Genomic DNA, 10,694 nt, shown 5'->3' with positions numbered 1-10,694 from the left:
TCCTCTAATTTTCTCTTGTTGGTCAATAGGTCTTTCAGGAACTTCGCATACTTAGACATTTGAGCCAAAGCCTCAACAAAAGGAATGCTGATGTGGAGTTGCATGAACAAACAAAGGAACTTCTTATACTATTAATTCCCTTGGTCAGTCTTCAATCTAGAGGGATAAGGGATTCTTGGCTTGAAAGGTGGGAGTACCATCTCTTTCTCTTTGTTTGCTCCCTTCTCAACCTATACGACCTCGGGTGCGTGTTCTTTCGGCTTCTCACTCGGAAGACTCCCTTCAACGTCACGACCGCTTCTCAAAGTGATCGCCTTCACATGTTCTCTCGGGTTGGTATCTGTGTTACTTAGTAAATTTCCATGTGGCCTTTCGGAAAGATGATTTCGCAATTTGCCCCATTTGATTTTCAAGATTGTGTAAGGAGGTGGTGTGATTGTGAAGTGTAGCCTCGACTGATTCAAACCTTGTATTTGCCGATTGAACAAATCTAGCCAAATGCTTCTCCAAATCCGTCATTCGGGTTTCCAAGCCTGAAATTCTGTTTTTCACTTGAGGGGCTTGTTGTTGTTAGAACCCCGATGGCCCCATGGTCTTCTGTGGTCCTTGATTACTCCATGAAAAGTTGGGATGATTCTTCCAACCTGAATTATAGGTGTTGCTGTATGGATTCCCTTGAGGTCTCATTCCATTACCTACAAAGTCAACATTCTCAACTGAAGAAACATCACCAATGACGATTGGGCAATCAGAGGGAGCATGTCCTCCACCACAACCGGTGCAATTGGTCATGGCCACAACTCTATTTGAAGCTATAAGATCTAGCTTCTTACTCAAACTCTCCACTTGCGCCGCCAATGAAGTTACCGCATCAATATTATGGAGACTGGCCACTTTTTTCTTTTCCCTAGCGGTCCACTGGTAACTATTTAACCCCATTTCCTCAATCAATTAACGAGCCTCATCGGGGTTTTGCTACCCTAAGGTACCTCCCCGTCGCCGCATCCAAGAGTTGCCTTTGTACTCGGGTTCAAACCATTGTATAAGGTTTGAACAATCATCCACTCCGAATCCGTGTTGCGGACACTGGCACAGCAGTTCCTTGAACCTTTCCCATGTCTCGAATAAAGACTCCAATTCCAACTGCATAAAGGATGAGATCTCATTCCTAAGCTTTGCTGATTTTCTTGGAGGGCTCTCAACTTGATGGCATCATTCGTTACACCATTTATCTTCAGCATGTCACACACCTCGAGGAAGCTCTCTATGTGACTGCTTTGGATCCTCATCGGCCAAACCGTTGAATTGTGCGATCGGCCGCACCATATGGATGAATCGTCGGCTTTTAGCTCGAAAATTTTGAGTCATGAATTAGAGTACGCACAATACTCGATTGTGTCCCCAACACCGAAGGTCCGCATAATTGGATAGTGTTCATTGTTGCTCATTTTGTTCTCGCCATGTTGTCGATCCTTCTACTTCCAAATCACCGTGCTAGGTCGTTTTGTACGAGGTTCTTTCCCTTTCCTTCAAAGTATACGTTCAAGCTCAGGGTCTCCTTCAATCAATATTGATGGATTCCGTCGGGTCATAACCCTGAGTCGCACCAAAAAGTAAAGAAAAAGAAAATCATAATGATGATAGAATAAGAAGATATGAAATAGAATGTGTAGTGAAATAGCTAAGAAACCAAAGTGCAAAGTATCTCTAAACGCCTAACTCCCCGGCAACGGCGCTAAAAACTTGACAAGATCCCCTTGCTTATATCCCGCAAGGGCACGGGCTTGTCGAAGTAATAATCCTGGGTGAGCGGGGTCGAATCCACAGGGAGTAGGGAGTAAAGATACTTAATTCAATTCTTAGCTATGTGAAGTATCAACAATGATAAGTGTGGTAATCATTCAATTCTCAAAAATTAAAAACAACAAGTAAGAGAGCAAAAGTAAGGAGGAGGCAAGGCAATCAATAAAGATGGGGTACTCGGATGATGCTTCACCTAGGATAATCGCTACAAGTGCAAGAACTCTCTATTATGCTTCCTAATCAATGCAATGGTGAGTCGTGGAAATCCTTACATACATAGTCCCAAATCTAAGGTCAACTATGCCTAACTCTATACATGTCCCCGAGGAGAAATCGAACAATCTGAACACCTCGCACTCGCATAGAGTTACATGAGCTCTAGGGATTCTAAGTGATAAATCTCTTCTTAGATTTAGACCTAACCCTTTGGTCCAGGCGGAAGGTCCCTAGCCACAATTAAGCCCTAGATACTAAGATCACCTCAACGCTTCACTCCATTGCACGCTCAACTAGGCCCCAGCGGAGGTTCATCCCTTAGCCCATTCACTCTATTATGGCCACAAAGAACTCGAGGAATGGAGGTAGAATCTATCATGTCGGAAGGGAAAGGGGACGCTCCTGTACCTCTCGACTCACCCTCTCAACCCTCTCCAACCTAGCTTTGTCTAACGCTCATGGTGTGTCACTCAATCACAAGGTTACCAACAAGAACTCTCAACCCTAGTGTCACTCTAGGGGAAATGTTCATACAATCAAGCATTCAAGGTTGGAGCTCACAATAAACATCAATTTATTGAAAGCATAATAAAGAATTTCAATGAAATGAATACATCCTAGGGTTCAAGCAAGTGATTCATGACGTGAATGTGTGCCCATTTGCGTTACCCCGATGAAAGTATGGAATTGGGAAGTTATTCAGGGCGAAGACTGTACCAGAGTACTGTAGCAACACTGTTCACAGCCGGTCGAGAAATCAGAGAAACAAAGAATCCACACGGGCGTGGGGAAATTATCCACGCCCGTGTGGAAATTCCGCATGGGCGCGTGTAGCATCCACGCCTGTGGAGTTTCACGATTCTAGCACTATTTAAAGCCGATTCAGCCCCGATTTTGGTATTATTTTCTCCATCTTTTCCCCAACTTGCGAGAGGGCTTCGGCTAGGGTTTTGAGGGGTATTGGCTAGGGTTTTGGAGAGGTTCTATGGCTCCGACATCGCGCGTTGTTTGGAAGAAGGTTATTGGGAGAGCTTTCGTCGGCATCGATCCTGCGAGTTGTATCCTAGGCCGGACAAAGGATCCCTTGCGACGAGTAGAGGACTCTCCACAAGACCATCGACACAACCATCGACACAACCATAAAGGGGGTTTCTTTATGGATTCATTGCTTTTACATTCGATTTCTTTGATTGTACTTAGCTCCATGGAGAGCTAAACCCCTAGTGGGTACTTGGGTGATTGTGAACACTAGGATGTATTCGTTTCATTGAACTTCTTTATTATGCTTTCAATAAATTGATGTTTATTGTGAGTTCCAACCTTGAATGCTTGATTGTATGAACATTTCCCCTAGAGTGATACTAGGGTTGAGGGTTCTTGTTTGTAACCTTGTGAGTGAGTGACACACCACGAGCGTTAGACAAAGCTAAGTTGGAGAGGGTTGAGAGGATGAGTCGAGAGGTACAGGAGTGTCCCCTTTCCCCTCCGACGTGATAGATTCTGCCTCCGTTGCTTGAGTTCTTTGTGGCCATAATAGAGTGAATGATCTAAGGTATGAACCTCAGTTGGGGCCTAGTTGCGCGTGCAATGGAGTGAAGCGTTGAGGGGATCTTAGTATCTAGGGCTTAATTGTGGCTAGGGACCTTCCGCCTGGACCAAAGGGTTAGGTCGATAATTAGGAAGCGATTTATCACTTGGAATCCCTAGAGCTCATTGCAACTTTATTCGAGTGCGAGATTGAGAGGTTATTTAATCTCTCCTCCGGGACATGAATATAGTTAGGCATAGTTGACCTTAGATTTGGGACTATGTATGTAAGGATTTCCATGACTCACCATTGCATTGATTAAGAAGCATAATAGAGAGTTCTTGCACTTGAAGCAATTATCCTAGGTGAAGCATCATCCGAGTGCCCCAACTTTATCGATTGCCTTACCTCCTCCTTACTTTTGCTCTCTTACTTGTTGCTTTTAATTATTGAGAATTGAATCATTATCACACTTATCATTGTTGATACTCCATATAGCTAAGAATCGAATTAAGTATCTTTACTCCCTACTCCCTGTGGATTTGATACCCGCTCACCCGGGATTATTACTTCGACAAACCCGTGCACTTACGGGATATACGCAAGGGGATCTTGTCAGTAATCCTTTTGAATGAGTGACACTTCATTAGGGTTTGACTTAGCAAGGTTGAGGAGGGTTGAGTGGGTGAGTCGAAAGGAAGTGGAATGCCCCCTTTCCCTTCCGACGTGATTTATCCAACCTCCATGTTCCAAATGTTCCTTTTGATCATGATAGAGTGAAGTGCTAAGAGACCTTCTCTACTAGATCTTAATTGCATGAGTGATAGAGTGAAGCATTGAGTTATCCTTAGTGATGGGGCTTAATCATGATTAGGAATCTTTCGCTTGGACCAAAGGGTTAGATCTAAATTAGGGAATATGGTTTATCACTTTGAGTCCCTAAAATCTTAAGCAGTCCCACACAGTGTGAGGTGTTGAGAGTATCCCTTTCTGCCGGGGCATAGTATAGAGGGCTACTCACGATTGACATTAGGTTTGGGACTGTATGTCTTTGGATTTCCATGACTCATTAACCTTCAATTATGAGGCATATTATTAGTTTTACACTTGAAACAATAGTTCTAGGGTAATCATTGTCTGAGTACCCCATTTTACTATCTATTTCTTCTCTTTATTACTCTTGCTTTTTTTTCATTTATTCAATTTCCATTAATCGTTTGAATCACAATCACAAATTAGTTTTCACTCTAGCTAAATAGCAATACTTCTTGTTTCTGAACAACTATTTCCTGTGCATTCGACTACCCACTCACCGGGGTTTTTTATTATTTCAATGACCCATGCACTTGTGGTACACACACATAAGGGATGTGTCAATAAACAACAAAAATCTAACACAACAACTTGAATAACCTCCCAAGAAGTGCATGTTTAATGTCACTAGCTTGGTGTACCTATTGCACGCTCAACGAGACTTGTGACATCGAGGCCTCGCATCACCACTTGAAATGCACAAGTGATAAGTGCTTGTAAACTAAGAATACAAAGTATTTTTTTTCTAATGATGAGCATCACTTTTATCAGGTTTTATCCCTAATATTTGTGGGTTTATGTTCTTTTGCGCATATAAGGTTGTGGAGCTAAATAGGGAAGAATGGAGCAAAAGTAGATCGCGAATGCAATATGTTGATGGAATCTTGATGTGGATACACGAGAAGATGCAAGTTGTGCTCGAAGACATTAGTGTGTGCTAACCGCCATTATGCTTGATGGAATATGTAAATTAGAGGGGTACAAAGGCAGTCACACTCATGTGTTCTGACTTGTTGATAAGTGCTTGTGCAACAAGAATACGTAGTGTTCTTTCCTTGTGTTGAACATTACTTTTCTCAGGTTTTAGCGCTAATATGGGTGCATTTATGTTACTTTCATGCAGGTAGGGTTGTGAGGCTGATTATGAGAGAAAGAAGCCAATGTCAGTTGTAATGCATTAATTTGGAGGAAATTTTGCTAAGGTTCAAACGCGAAGACATAGATAGGGTTCCAGATGCAGGAACGTGTGCCAACCTCCTCATACTTTAGTTAGCAAAACTATTTGGACGGGCACAGCGGCAGTCACATTCAAGCATTCTGACTTGTGCATATAGAACAAGATCTCTACCAACATGTCTGTTATTAAAGAAGCAAGGCGATCTACGATGTAAATGCATGCCCGTTAGCATTACCTCGATGAAAGTATGGATTCGGGTGTATTTTAGGCATGTGCTGTAGAAGGGTATTGTAGAAAACACTGTAGCAAAAAATACCGTAGAAGCACTGTTTACAGCCGACCGAGAAAACAAGAAAATAGAGAATCCACACGGGCATGTGGAAATCCCACACACCCGTGTGAAAAATCCACAGGGGCGCCCACATGGGCATGTGGATTCCCGATTCCAGCCCTTTAAAAGCTTATTTCAGCCTCGATTTCAGCATTCTTTTCTCCATCTTTTCCCCAACTTGAGAGGGTGGCGGCTAGGATTTTGAGAGGTATTGGCTAGGGCTTTGGAGAGGTTCTAAGGCTCTGACATCGCACACCATTTAGAAGAAGGTTAGTGGGAGGGCTTTTGTCAGCACCGATCCGGTGAGGTGTATCATAGGCCGAACAAAGGGACCCTTGCGACGAGTAGAGGACTCTCCATAAGACCATCACCATGACTAATGAGGGGGTTTTCTATGGATGCTTTGTTTTTACATTCGATTTCATTGATTATATCTAGCTCCATGGAGAGCTAAACCCCTGGTAGGTACTTGGGTATTTGTGAACCCTAGGATGTATTCGTTTCATTGAATCTCTTTATTATGCTTTTAATTAATTGATCTTTATTGTGAGTTCCAATCTTGGAGACTTGATTGTATGAATACTCCCCTAGAGTGACACTAGGGTTAAGAGTTCTTGTTGGTAACTCTATAGAGTGAGTGACACACCATGAGAGTTAGATAAAACTAGATTGGTGAGGGTTGAGAGGGTAAGTCGAGAGGTAGCGGAGCGTCCCCTTTCCCCTCCGGTGTGATCTATCCTACCTCCACGTTCCAAGAGTTCTTTGCGGCCATAGTTGAGTGAATGGGCTAACGGATGACCTTCCGTTGGGGCTTAATTGCAAATGCAACGGAGTGAAGCGTTGAAGTGATTTTAGCACCTAGGGCTTAATTGTGGCTAGGGATCTTCCACCTGGACCAAAGGGTTAGATCTATAAATAGGAATAGGGTTTATCACTGGGAATCCCTAAAGCTCATTGCAATTCTATGTGTGTGCAAGGTTGAGAGGTTATTCAATCTCTCCTCCGAGACATGTATAGAGTTAGGCATGTTTGACCTTAGATTTGGGATCATGTAATTAAGGATTTCCATGACTCATTATTGCATCAATTAGGAAGTATAATAGAGGGTTCTTTCACTTGAAATGATTGTCCTAGGCGAATCAATGTCTGGGTACCCCACCTTTATCGATTGCCTTACCTTCTCCTTTACCTGTGCTCTCTATCTTGTTGCTTTTATTTTCGTTATTTGATATTTTGTCACACTTATGACTATTCATCTTCTACATTAGTTAGGAAACAACTTAAGTGTCTTTTATTCTCGTACTCTGCTGGATACTGATACCCACTCATCTAGGATTATTACTTCGACAACCGTGCACTTGCGGTTTACATGCATATATGGACGTGTCAAGTTTTTGGCGCCGTTGAGAGGGTATTTAGAGATACTTTGCACTTTGTTTTCTTAGATATTCATTCATTCTATTTCTTATCTTCTTTATTATCATCATTTTGATTTTGTTTTTTTTCTTTTGGTGAAGCTCCAGGTTATGACCCGAGGGAACACTTCGATATTGATTGAAGGAGATCCTGAGCTCGAACGTACACTTAGAAGAAAAAGTAAAGAACCTGTGCAAGAATAGTCTAATCTAGCTGAATTAGAAGTAGAAGAATGCGAAAACATGGCGTAATGTAACGAGCAAGAGCATGACATTATCCGATTATGCGCACCTTCTGTATTGGAGACATAATTGAGTATTGTGCATCCCCCGATTATAGCTCAGAACTTCTAGCTGAAGCCAGCATTCATCCATATGTTTAGAGAATCACTTACGGTTTAATGGTTTTGGCCAATGAGGATCCAAAAGCAGATCATATAGAGAACTTTCTTGTGGTGTACAACATGCTTATAGGATAAATGGGGTAACGGATGATGCCATCAAGTTGAGAGCCTTCCCATTTTCCTTGAAATTGAGAGCAAAGCAGTGGCTACACTCATTACCAAGAGCATCAATTAAAACATGGGAGGAGATGGTAGAAGCTTTTCTTGCCCGTTATTTCCCTCCCGAAAAATCTACAAAGCTTAGGAATGAGATCTCATCCTTTGTACAATTAGAATTGGAGTCTCTAATCTGAGATGTGGGAAAGGTTCAATGAGCTCTCGAGAAAGGTGCCCGCAACACTGATTCCTCGAGTGGATGATTGTTTTAGACCTTTACAACGGTCTCAAACCGAGTACAAGGCAACTCTTGGATGCGCAGTAGAGGTACCTTATATAGCAAGACCCGGATGAGGGCTTGTCAAATAATTAAAAGAAATGGGGTTAAACAGACTACCAATGGAACGCCTGAGGAGAAGAAAAATGTGCGGCCACTCACGAGATAGATGCAGATGAACTTCATTGGCGGTTCAAGTGGAATCATTGAGTAAGAAGTTAGATCTCCTAACTTCAACAGAGTGTCACCGCCGTGACTACTTGCAGACGTGTGTGGTGAGGACATGACTCCCTCCGATTGCTCGATCTCTATTGGTGATGTATCTTCGAGTGAGAATGTCGATTTTAGAGTAATGCTATGAGGAATCAAGGAAACCCATACGACCCACACCTACAATCCGGGTTGGAAGAGTCATCCCAATTTCTCTTGGAGCAACCAAGGTCAATAAAAGGCCATGGGGCCACCGGGTCTCAAACAACAACATCAAACCCCAAACATGGAAAACGGAGTTTTAGGTTTGGAGACCCGGATGAATGATTTGGGGAAGGCCTTACCTAGGTTTGTGCAATCATCTGATACAAAGTTCCAATCAGTTGAGGCTACACTTCGCAACCACACAGCCTCTTTGGATAATCTTGAAAATCAAGTAGGGCAGATTGCAAAGTCCTTTTCGGAAAGGCCACAAGGAAGCTTGCCGAGTGCAATGCAGAGACCAAACCTAGAGCATGATAGAAGGTGACCACTTTGAGGAAGTGAAAGTCAGTGAGGTTGAGGGTAAGGTTCGCGTGAGAAGCCTCAATGAACACGCACTGAGGTTATGAGAGATCGAGAAGGAGCAAGCAAAGAGAGGAGGTGGCACTTGCATCTTTGAAGCAAAGAATCCCTTATCCCTCTATATCGAAGAAACGACCAAGGGGATGAATAGTACAAGAAGTTCCTCGAGTTCAGTTCGAAATAACTCCACATCAATATTCCTTTTGTTGACAAACAAGAGGGAGGTTAGTGGAGAGTGCTTTTAGTAGATTTTAGATGCATCTTGCTTCTCGTGTTTTCAGTAAAAGAACATGCCGAACAAAAAGAAAGACCCGGGAAGCTTCATCATCGAGTGTAACATTAGCAGTGAGAAAAATGGCATCGAGTGGAGTCGATGGCCAGTATCAACATCACGCCATACACCTTCTTTCAAAAGTTTGGCTTTGGGTGAAGGCTAGACCCACTCTTTGGATGACTTTGCAATTTTGCGGATCGACAGTGGACATCCGAGGGGTATTATCCCGAAGATGTGCTTGTCGACGTGGACAAGTATATATATCCCGTAGACTTTGTGGTGCTAGATGTCAATGAGGATGCGGATGTATCCTTGATACTTGGGAGGCCATTCTTACGGACTTCGAAGGCATTGATTGACATGGACGATGGAGAGCTAACTTTGAGAGTTGGAGATGACAAGCTCACATACCGCCTTGCTGAAGATATGCGGCATTCTCTTGATTCCGATGATACTTTGTATTTTCTAGACACTACTGATAAAATTGTTGATGAATACGTGGAAAATGTTCAATCCATACCCGTATTATGAGGGTCTGTTTCGACCAAGAGGTTAACAATAAAGGAACTCACGATGCTTGGTTCAGCGGAAAAAGTACCATCTACCGATCCCGAAGAAAGGTGCTCGCGAAGATGAAAAGGAGCTAGGAGGCCACGGAAATGCTCCAAGGTCAGTTGGAGATGTGCGCAACAAAACAAATTGGATGAATCATTTCTGGGTGGTCCCAAGCCCCGATAATTCCCTCCACCTTCAAGAGACTTTTCTCATCATGTTTCCAAGTCATGGGTAAGAGAGCAACCTTCATCTACGAGGCCCGTGAGGTAAGACAAGGTACGTCAGCTAAGTAACGTTAAACAAGCCCTCTTGGGAGGCAACCCAAGTGTTTCTCAGAGATGTAAGGTTAGTATTTATCGTGAGCATGGAATAAATTTTTGAGTGTTGGTGTCTTGAATTTTATATACTTGTGCTGTGATTTTATTGTAGGGTTTAAATTGTCATCATGTGTTTTCATGTAGATTTGATAAAGTTTTGGTTGTTTGAGCTATTTATCATGTTTTTCATTCGTAAAATTTGCATATTGAGCGTGCTCGAGTGTAAACATGTTCAAAAATTTTATGTAGAGCCTCGCTAGGGATTTTCTAAGGCATCCGGTGAGAAAACGCAGAGTGTGGAATTTCCGCGATGCCTGTGAATTTGGTACTCGCAAGCTCATCCGAGGAGAAGGCACAGGGTCGTCGACTTGCCCTCGACGCATCGACACGGCCCGCCGAAATATGCGGTAAACCGCAAGTGCACGGGGTGTCGAGATACTACTCCCCGGTGAGTGTAGTCGAATCCACAGGAAACATGGCTACTAGTACTAACTCTCTTCTCTCGCTTCTAACTCCAATGATAAAACGGAAAGGACGGTGATCTAACGTGCTGAGACAATGAATACCGGAGACAAATACGCAAGTGGTAAATAGATGGAGATCTCAATCAAGAAAAGTGGGGTATTCGCAATGCCCTCTAGGGATCTGCGCATTAGGTAATTCTAATCAGCAAAGTGTTTCTACGATGCAGTAAGTTAAGTCGTGAAATCCAAA

The 10,694-nt window shown here is 42.9% G+C and overlaps 1 non-coding gene across 1 annotated transcript; it reads left to right on the top strand.

Moving 5' to 3' along the window:
• Window positions 1–1,069: 1,069 nt before the first annotated feature.
• LOC120256601 lies at window positions 1,070–1,176 on the top strand. Its single transcript, XR_005535368.1, has one exon. It is a non-coding gene; the product is annotated as a small nucleolar RNA R71 (small nucleolar RNA).
• Window positions 1,177–10,694: the final 9,518 nt, after the last annotated feature.

The sequence above is a fragment of the Dioscorea cayenensis genome, unplaced genomic scaffold, assembly GCF_009730915.1.
Source record: "Dioscorea cayenensis subsp. rotundata cultivar TDr96_F1 unplaced genomic scaffold, TDr96_F1_v2_PseudoChromosome.rev07_lg8_w22 25.fasta BLBR01001541.1, whole genome shotgun sequence".
Classification (NCBI taxonomy): Eukaryota; Viridiplantae; Streptophyta; class Magnoliopsida; order Dioscoreales; family Dioscoreaceae; genus Dioscorea; species Dioscorea cayenensis.
Note: the sequence above shows the minus strand (reverse complement) of the source record. Positions and strands in the feature narration are given on the sequence as shown.